This window comes from Bos taurus, chromosome X, assembly GCF_002263795.3.
Source record: "Bos taurus isolate L1 Dominette 01449 registration number 42190680 breed Hereford chromosome X, ARS-UCD2.0, whole genome shotgun sequence".
Taxonomy (NCBI): Eukaryota; Metazoa; Chordata; class Mammalia; order Artiodactyla; family Bovidae; genus Bos; species Bos taurus.
This window is the reverse complement of record NC_037357.1, coordinates 78,666,079-78,686,875: the sequence shown is the minus strand read 5'-3', so window position 1 is coordinate 78,686,875 and position 20,797 is coordinate 78,666,079. Positions and strand designations below refer to the sequence as shown.

Here is a 20,797-nt window from a genome sequence, read left to right as displayed (position 1 = left end):
GGTGACAAAAGAACTGTATACAGAAAAGTATAAGACACTGATAAAAGAAATCAAAGATGACATAAACAGATGGAGAGATATTCCATTTTCCTGGGTAGGAAGAATCCATATTGTGAAAATGATGATACTACCAAATGCAATCTACAGATTCAGTGTAATCCCTATGAAATTACCAATGGCATTTTTCACAGAACTAGAACAAAAAATTTCACAATTCATATGGAAACACAAAAGATTCCAAACAGCCAAAGCAGTCTTCATAAAGAAGAATGGAGCTACAGGAATCAAGCTTTCTGACTTCAGATTATACTACAAAGCTACAGTCATCAAGACAGTATGGTACTGGCATAAAAACAGAAATATAGACCAATGGAACAAGATAAAAGGCCCAGAAATAAACCTATGCACCTATGGGTACCTTATTTTTGACAAAGAAGGCAGGAATATACAATGGGGCAAATACAGCCCCTTCAATAAGTGGTTCTGGGAAAACTGGACAGCTTCATGCAAAAGAATGAAATTAGAACACTTCCTAACACCATACACAAAGATAAACTCAAAATGGATTGAAGACCTAAATGTAAGACCAGACACTATAAAACTCTTAGAGGAAAACATAGGCAGAACACTTGATGACATAAATCAAAGCAAGATCCTCTGTGACCCACCTCCTAGAGGAATGGAAGTAAAAACAAAAGTAAACAAGTGGGACCTGATTAAACTTAAAAGCTTTTGCACAGCAAAGGAGACTCTAAGCAAGGTGAAAAGACAACCCTCAGAATGGGAGAAAATAATAGCAAATGAAACAACTGACAAAGGATTAATTTCCAAAATATACAAGCTGCTCATACAACTCAATAGGAGATAAACAAAGAACCCAATCAAAAAGTGGGGAAAAGACCTAAACAGACATTTCTCCAAAGAAGACATACACATGGCTAACAAACAAATGAAAAGATGTTCAATACTGCTCATTATTAGAGAAATGCAAATCAGAACTACAATGAGATATCACCTCACACCAGTCAGAATGGCCCTCATCAAAAAGTCTACAAAGAATAAATGCTGGAGAGGGTGTGGAGAAAAGGGACCCTCTTGCACTGTTGGTTGGAATGTAAATTGATACAGCCACTATGGAAGATGGTATGGAGACTCCTTAAAAAACTAGGAATAAAACCACCATATGACCCAGCAATCTCACTCCTAGGCATATACCCTGAGGAAACCAAAATTGGAAAAGACACATATATCGCATTGTTCATTGCAGCACTGTTTAAAATAGCTAGAATATGGAAGCAACCTAGACATCTATTGACAGATGAGTGGATAAAAAAGTTGTGGTACATATGCACAATGGAATATTACTCTTCCATAAAAGGGATGCATTTAAAATATGAAGTGGATGAACCTAGAACCTATTACACAGAGTGAAGTAAGTCAAAAAGAGAAAGATAAATATTGTATACTAATGCATATATACGGAATCTAGAAAAATGGTACTGAAGAATTTATTTGCAGGGCAGCAATGGAGAAACAGACATAGAGAACAGACTTATGGACCTGGGGAGAGGGGTGGAGAGGGTGAGATGTATGGAGAGAGTAACATGGAAACTTATATTACCACATGTTAAATAGATAGCCAACAGGAATTTGCTGTATGTCTCAGGAAACTCAAACAGGGGCTCTGTGTCAACCTAGAGGGGTGGGGTGGGGAGGGAGATGGGAGGGAGGTTCAAGAGGGAAGGGATATATGTATACCTATGGCTGATTCATGTTGAGGTTTGACAGAAAACAACAAAATTCTGTAAAGCAATTATCCTTCAATTAAAAAATTAAAAAAAAAAAAGAATTCCTTCATGGCTTTTGTGTTGTGTATATGGTTGTTTAAAATTCATAGATATAGATGCTTACATACTTTTCATTGTTCTTATAAGCATATTTTATTTATTCATTTTAGTTGTTTGAGCATACGTGTGTGCATCCATGTGCACAGATGTAGTATGAAGTAGGAATCCTATTTAGTTTTTATCCAGTGGAAGACCAGTTGTTCCAACACTATTTATTGAATAGTTCATCCTTGCACCATAGGCTTATAAATGACAAATATTATTTATTTAATATCTTTACATGAGTTGGCTCAGGAGCTCTCTATTCTCTTTTATTCACTTGTCTATTTCTGTGCCAATGTAATGAATCATCCTTCATTTTTCTTTTTCCTCAAAAATTGTTTTAGCTCTTCTTGTACATATTCTCTTTCACATGGATGTTCAAATCAATTTGTCAAGTTCTATGAAAAATCCTGTGGCGATTGGATTGGAATGGCAATTAGTTTATAGGTTAATTTAGGGAGGATTTACATGTTTTCTACTTTTTCCCCACACAACTTTTCTTCCTTCATGAAGATTAGAGCCCACGTGAAAAATGTTTAAGGGCTAAAGAACCCACATAAGCCCCTTCTACACACACACACACACACACACGTTTCTGTGTATTTGTGAAAGCCTGCACTCAGGCTCCAAGGGTAAATCTTCATTAGAAACATGGGCTCTGGGCACTAGGGCTGTTGTTCAGTGGTATTCCCAAAGTGGGGAGTACTCCTTTTCCTGATCAAAAAGAAACAACCTCATTCCCCAAATCTCTGACTTGATAACAAACTGTTGGAATTTAAGGAAGGAAGTGGGGAGTAGATGAAGGAGATAAGCAGCACATGGTAACATTAGGAGACAGTGGGGTCATGATTTTTTTATCCAGGAGAGCCCAGGATAACAAGTATGAGTGGTGGAGGATGGAAAGTTCCAGGAATTAGGAATGGCCCCCTCTTCCATGCTGGTGTTTATGGGGTGGGGTCCTGAGGAACTAGGGAACCATCTGTTCTAAGCAGGCTGCTCTCATTCACTGTGTCCATCTATATATGGCATATGTTGGAAGATGGATTGGGTCAGCAGCTGGGCCTACTGGGTCTGATGTTCTGACATTCATAGTGTGGCTTTTGAGGCAGATATGGCTACCTTTTGGTTCACTCCCATAAAACACGCCCCAGGCTCGTGGGGTTTTGGTCTCGGTGAGGTTTCTGATGACTGAGTAGTTTACCCTTGTATAAAAATGGCCCATTCTATCACAAAGGAGCCATGCTGCCTGCCCAGTGGTATGCCCCTTCAGTGTTACTAGCTAGCAGTAAGTACTCAGAGACGGTTGCACAGATCTTGATGCCTGGCTTTGGGTGGGGCTGCCAGAGCAGCTCAACCTACCTACTCAGTTGTTCCAGCAAACTGTAAGCCCAAGAAGGATATTGTAGCATGAAGCAGTCTTGGAGTTTAGCTGAAGCCATCCAAACTTTTCCTATGGGGATATAGGGGCTGGTTTAGGGGTTCTTTGCCATGTCCAGATGCTGTCTAGGCAAGCAGCTCTGCCCTCACCTATGTTACATTCAGCTAACAGAATGGACACTGCCCCCAGACAACTTCACTCTCCCCCACAAGGTCATGGTCTCCAAGGCAGGGGTGGGGCCTCCGGTACCAGTATCCCTCTCTGGATCTTAGCATTGAACAAGGCTGACAAACATCAGTATAATAAAGAAGGCAAAATCAAGTGCAATAAATACCTTAAAGTGAAAGTGTTAGTGTCTGAACTAACAATTCAGTTGTGTCTGACTCTTTGCGACCCCATGGATGGTAGCCTGCCAGGCTCCTCTGTCCATGGGATTCTCCAGGCAAGAATCCTGGAGTGGTTAGCCATTCCCTTCTCCAGGGGATCTTCCTGACCCAGGGGTCGAACCAGGGTCCTCTGCATTGCAGGCAGATTCTTTACTGTCTGAGCCAAAGGCAAAATCAAGTGCAGTAAATACCTTAGGAGAGGTACAAAGTGCTATGTGGAGTTTACTAATCCCACTTTTGAAAATTCAACCTATCATTAAGCCTTTTCAAAAAGCCATTAAGCCTTTTACCTTTTCCGTCCATTTTCATGACTCTGATTTAGGCCCTACTGAGCGCTACTGGTGGAGAAGGAAATGGCACCCCACTCCAGTACTCTTGCCTGGAAAATCCCATGGATGGAGGAGCCTGGTAGGCTGCAGTCCATAGGGTCGCTAAGAGTCGGACACGACTGAGCAACTCCCCTTTCACTTTTCACTTTTATGCACTGGAAAAGGAAATGGCAACCCACTCCAGTGTTCTTGCCTGGAGAATCCCAGGGACAGGGCAGCCCGGTGGGCTGCCGTCTATGGGGCTGCACAGAGTCGGACACGACTGAAGCAACTTGGTAGCAGCAGCAGCAGCAGCAGAACACTACTGGACAACCTCAGGGGCCACTTCTCTGATCTATTTTCCTCTGGTGCATCTTCGGAACTCAAAGTTCTAATCACATCCTCTGCCCCATAATAAAACATCTTGACAGAATCAAGCCAAACGTCCACCTGACTTTCTTCTTAAATGTCATTTACAGCTTTTCCTTTATTTCCAAAATAGCAAATGTTTATTATAGTGCTCGACTTTCAAAGTCCTTCTGATGCTTTCCAACTGTCCTTTCCTGTATATGTCTCTAAGTGGGGTTGGAGGGCAGTTAGGAGGACAATACAGCTTGATGCTATGTAAAGCACACCTTGAACTTTGGGGTCAGAGATAACTGGTTCGTCTAGTCCCTCCTCTGTGTCTTAGTCGCGTGACTGGCCCTCTCTCTTCACATTTCTGTCGCCCTCAGTTTCCCATTCTGATAAGGCCATGTAACAAAACAACCCCTATTCAAGGTCAATGAGGAAGACTCAGTGAGAGCGGAGGTACTGGGGCTTCCAGGGCTGGAAGCTTCCCCAGGGTAGGGGTTCAGGCAGGGTGCCACCGTCGGGGATCCGCCCCGGGCTGCTTTTCATGCGCAGAGTACCTCGGTGTGTTACCAGGCACATGTGGAGGCGGCGAGCCTGGGGTGTGAGCAGTGCGGAGCAGCCGGCGGGATGAGTCAGGTCCATCAGCACCTCCAGAACAGGAGGCTCCTCTGAAGCGACCCGGCGCCCCGCCCGCCTTCCTCCCCCGCCCAGCCGAGCGGCCGAGTAGACCCCGCGCCCGGCAGAGGGCGCTGCAGGGCAGCTGCTCCAGATGCCAAAACGGACGCGGCCTCTCTGGCTCAGAGCGAGAAAAGATCCTGGGGCCCCGGGATGTGGTGGAGGTGAGGGGGTGGGGGTGGAGGAAGTCTCTACAGTCCCAGAGGTGGCTTTGTTTTGAACGAAAACGGTTTTTTAAACACCGAAGTAGAATGTACCCTAGAATAATCAGTCCCTGTACAGTGCTGGTCTGACAGGGCCATACTAGAGAGAGCCACTTCTTGCTTGCCCCAAGCTTTTGAGCAGGGATGTGAGAAGCTGGCGATGTCCCCATTCTCTCCAGAGGGATCCCTAACAGAGTGGGTCTCCCTTTTCCAAAATGCATCTGCCTAAGTGACCCAGCCCTTAATCGTGTCTCCTTTTAACCTTTCCCACCCGAGGCGATGGAGTGGAGGTTCCAAAGATTTGGGCTGACTGCAATGGTGGGTGGGGGTGGGGGTGGTGGGAAGAGCTCTAGCTATCAGGGGACCAGGGTTTCAGTACCAGCTCCTTCTCAAGTGTGACCTTGCCCATTTCATTATTCATTCATTCATTCAGAAAACATCCATTATGTTCACAAGGCACTGACCATGGGGGGAAGGGAGGATACCGAAGCTGTGGACAGTTATCCCAACCTTAAAACAGCTATGTTTCACACAGGACCCCACGGCACAGGTGACCCATAAATATTTGTTGAATAAATGTTTTGATTTAATCAGTACACACAAGGCCAGGGAATTTTGAATCACTGATGTGTCCCACGTGCCTAGAACAGTGACTGACACACAGTAGGTTCTCAGTAGTTTGTCAAGTGAATGATAAAGGAATACATTAAGCATTCTGTAAGCATAGAGGAGAGCACCTAACCCATTAGAGTAAGTGATGTTTGAACCAAGTCTTGAGGAAGAGTGGGTGTTAGTTAGGCACCCAGAAGATACAGGCAGAGAAGAATGTGTGCCAAGATACAGAGCCTACAGTCCTCACAATCCCTCCTGTCCTCAGTTCCCTCCTGTAAGAAAAAAGATATAGTTGGCCTTGTAATCTCTCAGATTCTTCAAGTTCTCAGATTCTCTGACTCTAAAAATGAAGCCAGTTACCCAGGTTAAGACCTGGGCATCTTTGCAGTTCAAGAAATTCAGGTTTGGACTTTTGAGTGGGCCCATCTTTGACTAAAGACTTGGTGATCTTGTGCTAAGTGTGTTAAGTTGCTTCAGTCATGTCTGACTCTTTGCGACCCCATGGACTGTAGCCCACCAGTCTCCTCTGTCCCTGGGATTTTCCAGACAAGAATACTGGAGTGGGTTGCCATTTCCTTCTCTGGGGGATATTTCTGACCCAGGGATCGAACCTGCATCTCTTCCGCCTCCTGTATTGACAGGTGGGTTCTTTACTGGTAGCACCACCAGAGTATAATTTCATGATCTTAGGCACCCTTTCTCATCCCCTTGCTCTTTCACTTTGGAAGTTTCGCTCAAATCCTCATATAATGAGTCATCTACACCATAAAAGTCAGCACTTATTTGTGTATTGCCATGATTTTTCTTTGTGTTCAATTGCTTTTTTTAAATAAAACCTTTGTTAATTTCATATTTTTTAAATTATTAATAACAGTTAATTGTGGGCAAAACAAAAAAGTACACAAGAATGTAAAAACCACCCATCCTTCACCTACCTGATGTAGTTACTTGAAGATATATTATGCCTTCATTAAAATATACACACGTGAGATCATACAACACATTGTCACAGATGGTGTCATGTGAGTTTACATTCCCAGTGAAAGCATGGGGAGATCTGGGGACAGTTCTCTCATACCCTGTATGTCATTACTTGTGTCTCTGATGGAAAGAATGTTGGCTGGGACCCCAAAAACTCCAATTCTTTAGCCAGATGTAGACCATCATGCTAAGTCCTCAGAGATCATACTGTTCAAAGAACTTTTCCTTCTGAGGCAGAGATTTGGACCTGAACCAATGTGATGCCTTCTCACCCTGCCTGGAGTTTGGCTAGAGTTAGGCAAGATTACATGGGCGCCACCAGGCCTCCTTTGGTCCAGACCAGAGACAGCACTGGGGAGCTTGAGGAGGTGCTGCTTGGTGCTGCTTCCCTACCTGTGTGAAGGGGACCCCACAAATAAACCTGTAACCCTGACTTGCTCCTCACGAGTCCAACTCCTCATACACCACCCCACTCCACATCCTGCTGTGTCAAAGAGGAAGACGCTAAAGCCACACTAGGGAAATGGAGCCTGCTAAGGTCTGACAATGACCAAGAGGAAGGGATGGCACCCAAACCAGATCAATTTCCCTTGGTCCCTCCCATTAAAAGTTTCATCCCCGGCACACTGGCCCCTTAGTTGTGTCTAGTTCCTTGCTACTCTATGGGCCAGTGACATAGATAACAAGCTCTCTAGGAGATGGTTTGTATATTAAAGTTTAAGAAGGAAAGTGCAAACTCTGTTTCAGAAGATCTGGGGTAGAACCTGAAATTCTTCATTTTCAAACAAGTTCCCAAGTAATAGTGATGCAGCTGCTCCATGGGCCACACTTTGAGTAGCAAAGATCTTTATGCCTTTTTTTCAGTCTCTTGTCCTACCTGAAGGTGAAGGGTCAGGAGAGGCCTCCAGCATTCCCTAGAGTTAGAATATGTAGACACACACACAAACATATGGAGTCAAGAGCTATGTCCTGGGGTATTGAGTAAATGCTTAGTGAGTGAATGCATGAAGTTTAAGAGTGAGAAGACTTCAAGCTACACTCCCATTCTTCCCACTCCTCAATGACTTTCCCATTTCAGTGGCGATAGCATCAGCTTCATTCACAAGATGGAATTGGTTCCTTAGCCATTTTTGCCTGGTTTTGTCTTCCCTTTCTCACTGCTTCTTTTCTCATTCACACTTCTCATCTATCCCCAGGCTTCCTCCTGTCTCTGGTCCCATCGCCCTCCAGTTTACTGATAAGCCTCTGCAGGTACACACCAGGCCTTGAAGAAATATATCCAGAATCTTTCCTCTCCACTCTGAACATACTTTTACTAACATGGTGTCTCTAGTTCCTGGAAACCTAATCTGGTTTTCCCAACACCACCCCCCACACACACACCCCAGGCCTGTTACAGTCTGCTGCTTAGCTCGATGTGCACTTGGATACAAGATGCTGCCTCCATGACCTGCCCTGCCATGCTCTTGCACCCAACTGCTTTTACATTGCAGCCTTATTATTTTTTTTAATTTCATTTTATTTTTAAACTTTACAATATTGTATTGGTTTTGCCAAATATCGAAATGAATCCGCCACAGGTATACATGTGTTCCCCATCCTGAACCCTCCTCCCTCCTCCCTCCCCATACCATCCCTCTGGGTCATCCCAGTGCACCAGCCCCAAGCATCCAGTATCGTGGATTGAACCTGGACTGGCGACTCGTTTCATATATGATATTATTACATTACACTGATATAAATAATTACACTTCATATAAATAATTATTACATTATTACACTGATATTATTACAGTGTCCCAGGCTCCTGCTTGGACTGCAGGGAAAGTCAGATATGGCAACCTGGTTCTGTATTCACATATATATTTTATATTCATAAGTAAATTCTAAACTCCCAGAGGGCAGGGTTGTCTTTGTCTTGTTCCTCTCTATCCCTCTTGCAATATTAGCATTTTCCTTCATTCATTCATTCATTTCTCAGAAATTGAATCTCCATTCTATGCTAGGCCTGGTACCAGGTGCTAGTGCAGCAGAGGGGAGGCAGACACAGTCTAATATATTCTAGGAGATTCAGGGCAATGGGGGAGTTCACAAACATGAGACTAGCAAACTGATTTTGAGCCCAAGCCTGTAGAAGTATTTGTGAAATGGTTGGTGAGCAGGCAGGGCCTACCCATGCTTGAGACAGATCAGGAGGCAATTTGGTCTGGTGGCTACTGGAGGCCTACCTTAGAGGATCTGGGGGAAAATGGGAGAAAGATATGGAGTATTGTCCACATCTTCCAAAATGAGCATGTAGAAGGGGAACTAGCAATCATGGTCCTGACCAAAACAAGCTTTCCAGTTGTTACCTGAAACAATAGGATTTGGGATGTAATTCTGAGACATGGGTGATGTCATGGGAATAGTAGTAGTAAAGTCAATTCTTTCTAGAATGCAGATTTGATGACCTTGTGACCTGAGTTTGGGTGCCAGCTCTCCCTCTTGCTTGCTGTCAGACCTTGGAGGGCTCCATTCACCTAGCACAACCTTGGAGGCTTCCTCTCTGACATGGCAGGATGTGGAGTGGGATGGTGTGTGAGGAGTTAGATTCAAGAACCATAAGCTTCCTTCGAGTTCTTGACATCTGTGGCATGCGACAGGAGCAGAGGCACAGAGTAAGAAGTTTCAAGCAGCAGAGTGGGCCATGGTTGGGGAGGCAGGTGAGGAGTGAAGGGCGAGAGGGTCTGACCAGGGCAGGGGCAGGGATATGGAGAGGGGCTAATGGATTGGCACCATATTTATGATGAAATGGAACTGATGAGAAGTGTGAACTGGCCAGATGATGGAGAGGAAGAAGAAGGGGGAGGTCTAAGAAGATGGAAATTTTGCTTCAACCAAGGAGAACAGAGTAAGAGGAATCTTGGGTCACAAGCCCAGAGTTGCTAGCAAACTGCCATATGGGCTTCAGCAAGTCTTTGTTTCTTTCTGGGTCTCAGTTGCCACATCTGTACACTGAAGGGATGATTTTGATCTTCACAGACCCCCTCCTTGACTCATAATGACAACAATAAGTTAGGGAGTGCTACCAGTTTCCAAATTACCCTTGAGCTTGTTAAAAGTTTAGAGGCAAATTCTAGACTCTTAAGTGGGAAGCTTGAAGCCATGGCAGAGCCAGTAACTGCAGCGCCTTGGGCATCAGAGGTTGAGGGAGGGGGAGTTGGAGGGCAAGTGGGGCTACGTGGAGAGGACTTGGAGGCTGTCCTGAGGCAAAGCCCCAGGGAGGGCAGTCCTTGAAAAGGAGCTTGTTTCTTGGCCTCAGAAGACCTGGCTTTGGCAGTGTTTTAAAGAAGATATTTAAAGATCCCAAGTCCCAGAGGAATACAAATGGCAAAGCAGCACAAGTGGTGTTGGAGTCATCTTTGCATAGTAGGGGAGCTTAGCTGGAGGTAGGACTTTGCCCTGGGGGTTGGGTTAATGAACTCTGCACCACCCTGATCTATAGAAGCCCATTTGTAGATAACAAAAAGAGTTAACTTAACTTGTAGATAACTTAAAGAGCCTCTGCTGTGTCCTAGCCCTGGCTCTAAGCACTTTACATGTACTTATCCATTCATTGCATCCTCACAGCAACTCCAGTTTTACAGGTGAGGAGACAGGCACAGAGAAGCTAAGTAGGGTGGCCCAGATCACACAGCTATTGAGTAGAAAAGGGGGCAGACCTGTCTCCAGTGCAGTAAACCACAGTGCTATCAGCCACATTTGGGACTGTCAACAGTAGAGTTACAGCCTTTTTCCATATCACATCACAGTTATCACAGGTATCTCAAAAAATCATTTTTTTTTTACTATCTCAAAAGTTTGTTAGTATTAGACCTGTTGCTAGATCTTGTTACATTGAATCTGTTCATCAAGAAGCACATATGACTAGACTGTAAATTGTATTTCTGTATACAATAATGTTTCCTTTGTAATCCTAAGTAGTTTTTCAATATGCTGCTGTTGCTGCTAAGTCACTTCAGTCGTGTCTGACTCTGTGTGACCCCATAGACGGCAGCCCACCAGGCTCCTCGGCCCCTGGGATTCTCCAGGCAAGAACAATGGAGTGGGTTGCCATTTCCTTCTCCAATGCATGCATGCATGCTAAGATGCTTCAGTCATGTCCGACTCTGTGTGATCCTACAGACAGCAGCCCACCAGGCTCCTCCATCCACAGGATTCTCTAGGCAAGAATACTGGAGTAGGTTATCATTTCCGTCTCCATTATTTAATATATTTAAAGGCTTTTTTTTTCCTGCAAAAGGGTCTGTAGACTGCTAAAGGGCTTTGCCACATACCCTAGAAGGCTCCTCCAATAAAGGGCAGGCTGGAGAGTTGGGAAGCATGCATACTGAGCACCCCTCTATGCCAGACACTTTGCCCATGTACTTTTATTGCAGCTCCATGACCCCAGAAACTGTGTGATTATCCCACTTGATACACAAGGAGACCAGGGCTACTGAGGAGGAGAGTATAGTGTACAGTCACCATCAAGTATGTGGCCAAGCTGGACTGTGCATCCAGGTCTGTCTGACCAGAGTCTATTTTTTAAACACTGCAGCTGTGTGTCTTCCTGGAATGTGAGTGTCAGACCTCACATGCAGTTTCCTCAAATACAGATGACCTCCCCAGGATAAAGGACAGCTTTTTATGCATAGAAGGTAGCATACTTTTTCAGCCCCAGTGCATCTCCAGACCTGGGTTGTGGGATGAAGGCCCTTCCAGGGAGGAGGGGAGCGTCTTGAGAACAGTACCAGATCTGAAGCTTGACAGCAAGAGGGATGTGGCATAATGGCTGATGGCCACATGCCTGAGTTCAAATCCCACTCTTGAACCAATTGCTTCACCTCTCAATGCCACAGTTTCCTCAACTGCAAAATGAGAATAAGAATGATACCTCCTATGATGGTCATGTCTTTTTACACAGTTCATGAGGTTCTCATGGCAAGTGTGCTGGGATTGTTTTCCATTCCCTCCTCCCGTGGAGCACCAATGCAATGGACATGAACTTGGGCAAACTTTGGGAGATGGTGCGGGACAGGGAGGCCCAGCTTGCTGCAGTCCATGGGGTCGCAAAGAGTCTGACACAACTGAGCAACTGAAAAAAAACAATGGTGGTAATGAGGATTGGGTGAGGTAACAAAGCACTTAACATTGTCTGGCATGATGGTGTGAGCCACTGGCATTATTTTCTCCTGAGAGAGTGATGCATGCAGGGAAGAACTGCTTCTGGAATAACTTTGGGAGGTGCCAACATTTTCTCTTTTCCTATACCTGTTAGCTGGTCACCCTTCCTCTGATTCCCTGATATCTTAAGCAGCAGGAACCCTCAAAGCCATGGCTTGTACCTCTGATGGCACATTAGAATCACCTCCCGAGTTTTTACACCAGTGGTGCCCAGGATGCCCCAGACTGATGGAATCTGACTCCAGGGGTGAAGCTTGAGTATGAGCCTTTTTTCTAAAGCTCTTCAAGAAATTCTTATGTACAGACAGCTGAGAACCATGGCCTCAAAAGGAAATGAGGCTGTGTGCTGTTCTTCGGGGTGAAAAAGGAGGGGGGAGCTTGAAGACAGTGCCCCACTCTGCAGACAGACTGAAAAGGAACACAAGCCTAGGTGTGGAGAGCAGGCAGGCAGCTTTAGGGAAGAAGAGGAGCTGGAGTCTGCAGTAAGAAAGAGCCACCAGGCCCAGAGCCTGGCCCCCAGACCTTGCCAAGCTGATGGCCTAGGTGGTTTTCCTACAGAGGAAGTGAGAAATATGGAGGCAAGGGGAAGATCAGGATGTGCTCATAGCCACTTTCTGCACCCCTGAATTGCAGAGAACACGGAAGATAGGCTGTTCCTTCTCCTCCCCTGGCACACACACAAAATGGCTCCCTATCTATCCACTCACCAGCTCACACCCGGATTCCACCCCTACCCAACCCAGCAAAAAAGTCCCAACTCTGATCCTTGTAAGTATCTCTGAGCTGGAACAGCACAGGCTGCTGAGGGTCAGATGCCAGGACCCTAAGCACCTCAGGGTGCTGCCTTCCACTGTAAGAAGAGACAGCAGCAAGCTGGGAGCTTGGGAGGGCTGCCACTATTAGCTTTTTATGTGTCAAGAAGGGAAACCACGGCTGAGAGGAGGAGAGTGACTTGATCGTGGTGACACAGGAAGTAGTGAGAGATGGGACTCATGTTCCAGTGCTCTTTTTCCCACACTCACTTACAGACTTCAAGAGACCAGCCCAGTGACTCTAGCTAGCAGAGTCACCCAGCAGAGGTCTTAAGTCGGCTGCTCTGAGGGAATCTCCAGTTGTGGGTCTAGATCAAGAGTGGAGGTGTGGGGCATTTGGGGTTTTGCACTGTGTTGCCTTCCCCCTATCTTTTGTCCTGGGACATATTTGGGCCAGGTGAGATTTGCCCCCCACCCCCGCATAGTGGAGACTATGTCTTTAAGAAAGGCTGAGTCAGAGCCTCAAGGATCAGTTTCAGGCAGCCCTCAGAAGGCAAATCTGGATTGAGTTTAGGAAGAAAAAAGAAGGGGTTAGCTTTGGTCCTGCCTCCTTTCCTTTCTCTCCTTTGCTTGTCCCTCCTCCGGCCTTAGTCTAGAAATTCAGTTCACTTGGCCAGAAGGTTACAGAGCCGAGGGCTTTCCCCAGCAGCCTTGTCCTCTCATTTTATCCCTCCTCCAGCTCCCAAGCACACATTCTGGAGGACTGCTGGGCAAGTTGCTGGAATGACTAGGTATGTAGTCTGGATATTTTAACTTTTGCCCTGTCAGTGAGGTCTGGGAATGTCTGACATTGACCTGGTGGGAGGTGGGAGCAGGACCTGCCAGGACCTCCAAGAACCTTGGTAACTGAGGCAGATGGGCCATGAGCACAGCCCCCTGGTTGATTCCACAAGGGGCTCTGTATTTGGGAGTCTGTAAGCTCAGAGGCCTGGTCTGTGCAGCCTGGCCTACCAGCACCCTTGTGAACTGCCTACCCAAACCCCGAAGAGTGGGAGTTTGGGAATGTGGAGTGTTGGCTTTGCTGCTGGAGGAAGAATTGAGGCCAGAGGGGAGCTAGGAACCCCATGAGAAAGGCAGATGGAAATATTTCCGGCCCCAGCCATCAGTCTGTTTGTCCATGACACACTGGTGTATAACCTCCCAGATGAGCAAACAGGGTTCAGTCGGCTCAAGTTGCATATGCGGTGGCCAAGAACCATGCAAGTTCTTCTCAGGCTTGTTTTCCATTTTGTGGAAAACTAAAAGCAAGGCTATTAGTTTTTTAGGACCTCAGAGAAAAGGACTTAATGCTGCTTAGCTGAAAGGGAGAAGTGTAAAGAAAGAGGTATGGAAGGCAAACTGGGCTGGTGATAGCGATTCAAGGAGAGCTTGATATATCTGTGAGCTAAAGAATGCTTTTCTTTTACATTTTAGATCTAATCCATGCATTTCTTTATGGTTTTATTCAACAAATATCTGTTAAATGACTAGCGGTGGCCACTGCTGGTGAGGGGAGCCAGTAACTCAACATGGCAGCTGATCCTCCTATCTGACCTCCTTCTCTACCTCTCTGCTCCTCCCTTTCCTCACCCCACTCCCAGCCCCTTTGAGAGAGAAAGAGGCAGCAGCTTCTCGTGCACTCAGGTAACCTGATGAGGGTATGATAAGTGCTGACATTGTTGGCACTAGAGTGGGTATATCTCATCTGACAGCAGTCTCTTGTGAAGGAAACTTGCAGCTGGGCCCCAAACATGACCTCAACCACTGGAAAAGACTTTGAACGTCAGAAACCAGCAGGGACACAGTTCAACTGAACTGTTTCTGGACAGAAGGGGCGGTGTGGGACCTTTCTGGACATTAGAGGTAAAGCTAGGCCCCTGGTCAAGCCTTTAGCATCATATGTGGGCCAAGGATCAGTTGGATTTACCAAGAGCATCTGAGGACTTTGTTCTTTGTGATTTAAGCGAGTTGTCATAATTTGGGCAGGAGGCATGCTGGGATTGCAGCCACTATTGAGGCTATTAAGGAAGGGGTGGGGTTGGGAATACTGGTTCTTGGGTGGTCTTTGGGTGTGGAAGACTTAGGCATGGCAGAGGCAAACGTGTATGTGTGTGTGTATGTGTGTGTGTGTGTGTGTTATAGGAAGTAGTCCCTTGGAGAAAGAGCCTGGCAAAAGCCAGGCAGGAAATGTAATTCTGTCCAAGTACGCTTGGGATTCAGGACTGGACTCATAACTGGAAAGTTGTACAAGGGCCCAATGAATGCAGTGAAAGAGCAGTGAGACCAGTGCCAGGGCTGCTTACCCTGTTGGAGGCAGAAATGAGAGGGGGCTGAGCCAACTGGTGAGTTCCATGACTTCAGCTCATGGGGGACTGAGTGGGACTTCCAGGAGCTACTAACATTCTACTTAAAAAAAAATCCTCATAGCAGTATCTGTCTACAATGCACTTTGAGCACTTGAGCTTGAATTGGGTTTATCTGAGGAGCTATTTCTGAGCCTAGAAGAGAGGGGGACTAGTTATTTGATTTCTTGAGGCTATGAGAGTGACACTGTGCAAATTTATCCTTGTCCACCCTTCAAATTCCACCATGGTTGCTCCTGCATCTCCATGAAGGGCTATCACTGAGCTAGACCTCCCATCCCACTTCCTAGACCCCAGGATTTGCCTGCAAGCTCCTGTCGTTCCTTCACAGAATAAAGCTGCTGCCCCAAGGAAGTTGTTCAGTTGAGTGGCTGAGGGGAGAGGAGTCCAGAAAGCAGGAGGAGGATGGGAATCGTTTCAGGAAGGTTAAACGCCAGCCAGCATCCTAAAGATAAAATAGGGAGCTGGGCATTCCCATCTATGGCAATTTTGTGGAAGAAGCTCAGTGAAGGTTGTTTCTTCTCTCTCATGAGGGTGCATTTTGGAAAAGTGCTTCATTTCCTTTCCATGTTCCCCACACATTGTCTGAAGGGGCAGGTTTCATGTACTATTTTTTTAAAGTGGAGAAAATCGCCCCTTCAATATAAAGCTGAGTAATTGCAGTAAAAAGACACAAGCAAATGAGGCTTCTGCCCAAGTATGGGAAAATATCTGTCCATCTCCCCACTTAATTAGAAAAATGATCTGCTGGATAGTGAGTCATGCTGCCCATCAGCAAACAGCACCATCCCGAGTCACAGCTACGAATAACGTAGGTGAGAGATGTCAGCAGCTGTGACGAACAAAAGACGTGAAGGGACTCGGATTCCCGATGCCAGCAGCTGTCTGGACCACCTTTGCCCCATCCTGCGCAATAGATAATGCACTGAACTGAGCTGCCTCATCATCCATAATGCACGTAGATCAGTATGCCTGGGAGCGTCAGTGCATCTTGATTAGTAGGGTCTCTGCAGGGAACAGGAGATCTAGATCAATCTACAGCTCTTTGCATAGTCTGGGAGTTCCTTTTTATTGAGCAAAACATGCATACAGTAAGTGCAAACAGTGTGCTAGTTGTAAATGTGTAGCTCAATGGATTTTTACCTATGTGTACGTCTTTGTGTAACCAGAAGCCAGATCAAGATAAAGAACATTTGCAGCACCCTAGAAGGCTTATTTTTGCCCCTTCCACCTGGGAGTTCTTTATTTACTTGCACCTAAGTACTGCAGCCAAATGTCTGGGATCAGCAGTGCGCTGGTAAATGTTTAACAACCAGTTCTGGTGTTTGTGGAGAGTGCCTTGCTTTGTAGCATTTGCCAATTTTTATGGCCTAAATATTCCCACCATGGCTGATTTCAAGCTGTGAATGGTTTAAAAATTGGTTTACAAAATTCTGAAAATATAACAATTGGCTATGGTGAGCCAGGGTAAATTGCTCCAACACACCAGTGGTTGTGATGTGGGATCAGAGAAAACTGGGGTCCACACGTCTACTCAGCCCACCCGGTGTGATGCAGGTGGAGATGGTTTCTCAGATACTCCCAGGTGCAGCCCTAGAGAGAGAATTGTTCATAACTTACAAAACAGAAACAGATTTACAACCTTAGGGAGCAAGCTTATGGTTGCCAGGGGGGGAGAATCGGGGGAAGGGATAGTTAGGGATGCACAATTACACACTGCTATATTTAAAATGGATAACCAATAAGGACCTACTGTAGGAGAAGGCAATGGCACCCCACTCCAGTACTCTTGCCTGGAAAATCCCATGGGCGGAGGAGCCTGGTGGGCTGCAGTCCATAGGGTCGCTAAGAGTCGGACACAACTGAGGACTTCACTTCCACTTTTCACTTTCATGCATTGGAGAAGGAAATGGCAACCCACTCCGGTGTTCTTGCCTGGAGAATCCCAGGGACAGGGGAGCCTGGTGGGCTGCCATCTATGGGGTCGCACAGAGTCGGACACGACTGAAGTGACTTAGCAGCAGCAGCAGCAGTATAGCACATGGAACTCTATTCAGTGTTATGTGGCAGCCTGGATGGGAGGGGGTTTGGGGGAGAACGGATACATGTATATGTATGTGTACATATATGTATATGTATCCCTTCGCTGTTTACTTGAAATTATCACAACATTGTTTGTTAATTGGCTATACCCCAATACAAAATAAAAAGTGTAAAAAAAGAGAATTATTCACAGAATTTAAAGAGATCTCTTACTTCTTTCATCCATGCACCAGATATTAGTTATGCCTCTATTCTAGAGTCATGAACATGAGTAAACCATGGTTCTATCTCTCAAGGAGTTTCCATAATTTAGCATTGGAGGGAGAGGCAGACATTGGAGGTATGTATGCAATAAACGGTTCTAGGGACTGGAGTAAGAGACTCATGGGATGTATTGAGGACACCGAGGAGGGTTCATTTCTGCCTTGGAATCTGAATTTCTTACCCCACTTGACTTTGGAAAGTGCCTTGAGGTTGAGGAAAAGCACATCATACATGTCTGTCTTGGATCCTGATTCTACCTCTTCCATGCTGTATGATTTGGGGCAGGTCATTTAACCTAGCTGAGCTTCAGGTCCCTCATCTGTTAAATGGGAGTAATAGTAGTACCTATAATACATTACATAGTTATTTTGAGTATTAAATGAAATAATTCATGAATAGCACTTAGCATACATATGCACTTAATAATTATTAGCTTCAGTTAGAAATTATTAGCCACTAACTTGGACAAGCCCTGAGTCTAAGATTCATTTTCTTCATCTGAAATGAGAAAAAATGCCAACTTCGCCAGGGATATCTTGAGAATTAAATAATATTATATAGGTGAACTGTCTGGCTCAGAGCATGTCCCCAGCAAATGCTAGTTTCCATCCTTTCCCTGCTTTCTGATGTACTGACTTATGAACTGCTTCCAAAAAAACCCAGCTTTGACATCTTAGTAAATAAATACATCAAGTAATACACCAACCCCCTTTAAAATTTTTTATTTTGAAATAATTATAAATTCTCAGCAAATCGCAAAAAAAAAAAAAAATGTACAGGGGGTTCTTTACCCAGTTTCCCCTGATGTTGATATCTTACATGACTATAGTACAGTGTCAAAATTGATATTGGTACAATTCATAGTCCTTATTTAGATTTCACCAGTTTTACATGTACTCTGTGAGGGTGTGTATGTATTGTGTGTGTATGTAATTTTATCATATGTGTAACCATCCCCACATGTTTCCTTGGTGGCTCAGCAGTAAAGAATCTGCCTGCCAATTCAGGAGACTCAGGTTTGATCCCTGTGTCAGGAAGGTCCCCTGGAGAAGGAAATGCCAACCCACTCCAGTATTCTTGCCTGGGAAATTACATGGACAGAGGGGCCTGGCAGGTGACAGTCCATGGGGTTGCAAAGAGTCGGACATGACTTAGTGACTAAAGAACAACAAAACCATCCCCACAATCAAGGTGCAGAACTAATCGAGGTGGTCACCACAAGGATCTGCCTGGTGCTACCTCTCGATATTCACACAGCCACTAGCCACTTCCCTCATTACTAGCCCCTGGCAACCAAGATGCTATTCTCCACCCATATGGTTTTGTTATTTCAAGAATATTATATAAATAAGTTTATATCATATGTAATCTTTCAAGACTGTTTTTTTTTTTCATTCAGCATCATTTTCTTGAGGTCCTTGCAAGTTGTTACATCTATCAACAATCTGCTCCTTTTTATTGCAGAGTAGTAGTCCATGGTATGAAGGTACCAGTTCATTTAACCATTCACCTGTTAAAAGACATCTGTGTTGTTTCCAGTCTGGGGCTGTATGAGTAAAACTTCTATGAGCATTCATGTAACAGGTTTATCTGTGAACATAAGTATTCATTTCTCTGGGATAAATGCCCAAGAGTGCAGTTGCTAAGTTGTATGTTAATTGCATGCTTAATTTTTTTCCTATGAGGATTTTTTACTGAGGTATAGTTGATGTACAATATTACATAAGTTTCAGGTGTACAACATGGTGATTCACAACTTTTAAAGGTCATATTCCATTTATGGTTATTATTGACTCTATTCCCTGTGTTGTACTATAGGTCCTTGTAGGTTATTTATTTTCTTCATACTAGTTTGTACCTCTTCATCCCCTACTCCTATCCTGTCCCTCTCTACTTCCCTCCTCCCACTAGTAACCACTACTTTTTTCTCTATATTTGTGAATTTCGTTTTTGCTACATTCTATAGTTCTTTTAAGATTCTACAAATAAGTGGTATCATACAATGTTTGTCTTTCTCTGTCTTATTTATTTCACTTCTTTTAGCATAATGCCCTCCAAGGCCATCCATGTTGTTGCAAATGGAAAAATTCACTCTTTTTATGGCTGAGTACTATTTCATTGTGTGTGTGTGTGTGTGTGCGTGCAGAACATCTTCTTTATCTGTTCATTTCTTGATAGACACTTAGGTTGCATCCATATCTTGGCTATTGTAAGTAATGCTACTGTGAACATTGGAGTACAAATACCTTTTTGAATTAGTGTTTTCCGTTTTTCTGATACATAGCCAGGAGTGGAATTTCTGGGTCATATTGGTAACTCTACTTTTGTGTTTTTGAGAAACTGCCACACTGTTTTCTATAATGGCTGCACCAATTTACATTCCCACCAACAGTGTGTGAGGGCTCCCTTTTCTCCACATCCTCACCAACATTCGTTATTTGTGTTCTTTTTGATGATAGCCATTCTGACATGTGTGAGGTGATACTTATTTTTGACTGTGCTGGGTCTTCATTGCTGCATGCAGGCTTTCTCTCGTTGCCGGGAGCAGGGGCTACTCTTGGTTGCAGTGCATGGGCTTCTCATCGTGGTGGCTTCTCTTGCTGTGGAGCACAGGCTCTTAGACACACGGGCTTCAGTAGTTGCAGCTCATGGGCTCTACAGCTCAGGCTCAGTAGTTGTGGTGCACAGACTCAGTTGCTCCGTGGCCTGTAGAATCTTCCTTGACCGGGGACTGAACCTGTGTCCTCTGCATTGGCAGGCAGATTCTTTTACACTGTACCCCCAAGGAAATCCTCATTGTGGTTTTAATGTTCATTTCTCTGATGATTTACAATGTTGAGCATCTTTTTCAAGTGCCTGTTGGCCATCTGTGTGCCTGCTTTGGTAAATGTTTATTCAGGTCTTCTTCCCATTTTTAAATCAGTTTGCTTGGTTTTTTGATGTTGAGTTGTATGAGCTGTTTGTATATTTTGGGTATTAACTCTTTATTGGCCATATCATTTGCAAATATTTTCTCCCATTCAGTAGGTTGTCTTTTTGTTTTGTTGATGGTTTCCGTAGCCGTGCAAAAGCTTTTAGGTTTAATTAGGTCCCATTTGTTTGTTTTTGCTTTTATTTTCTTTACTTTAAGATAGAGATCCAAACAAATACTGCTACAATTTATGTCAAAGAGTGTTCTGCCTAGTGGCAGTACCAGGATTTGATGTGGTCACTTTTGTTTTTTAAGCCATTCTGATAAGTGTGATATCTCACTGTGATCTTACTTTACATTTCTCTAATTGCTAATGATGTTGAACGTCTTCTCATAGTTTATTTGCCATCTATATATACTCTTCAGTGAAATGT

At 44.7% G+C, this 20,797-nt stretch overlaps 1 protein-coding gene and 1 long non-coding RNA gene across 2 annotated transcripts in view; both read left to right on the top strand.

Moving 5' to 3' along the window:
• NHSL2 (NHS like 2) overlaps nucleotides 1-20,797 on the top strand; it is a 311,216-nt gene that overhangs the window by 147,285 nt on the left and 143,134 nt on the right. The gene's annotated exons all lie outside the window — the stretch shown is intronic.
• The window catches only part of LOC132344311 (uncharacterized), a 142,658-nt gene continuing 127,000 nt past the window's right edge, over nucleotides 5,140-20,797 (top strand). Inside the window, exon 1 of the long non-coding RNA XR_009493555.1 lies at nucleotides 5,140-13,534. This is a non-coding gene — a long non-coding RNA (uncharacterized lncRNA). The remainder of the gene's footprint in view (nucleotides 13,535-20,797) is intronic.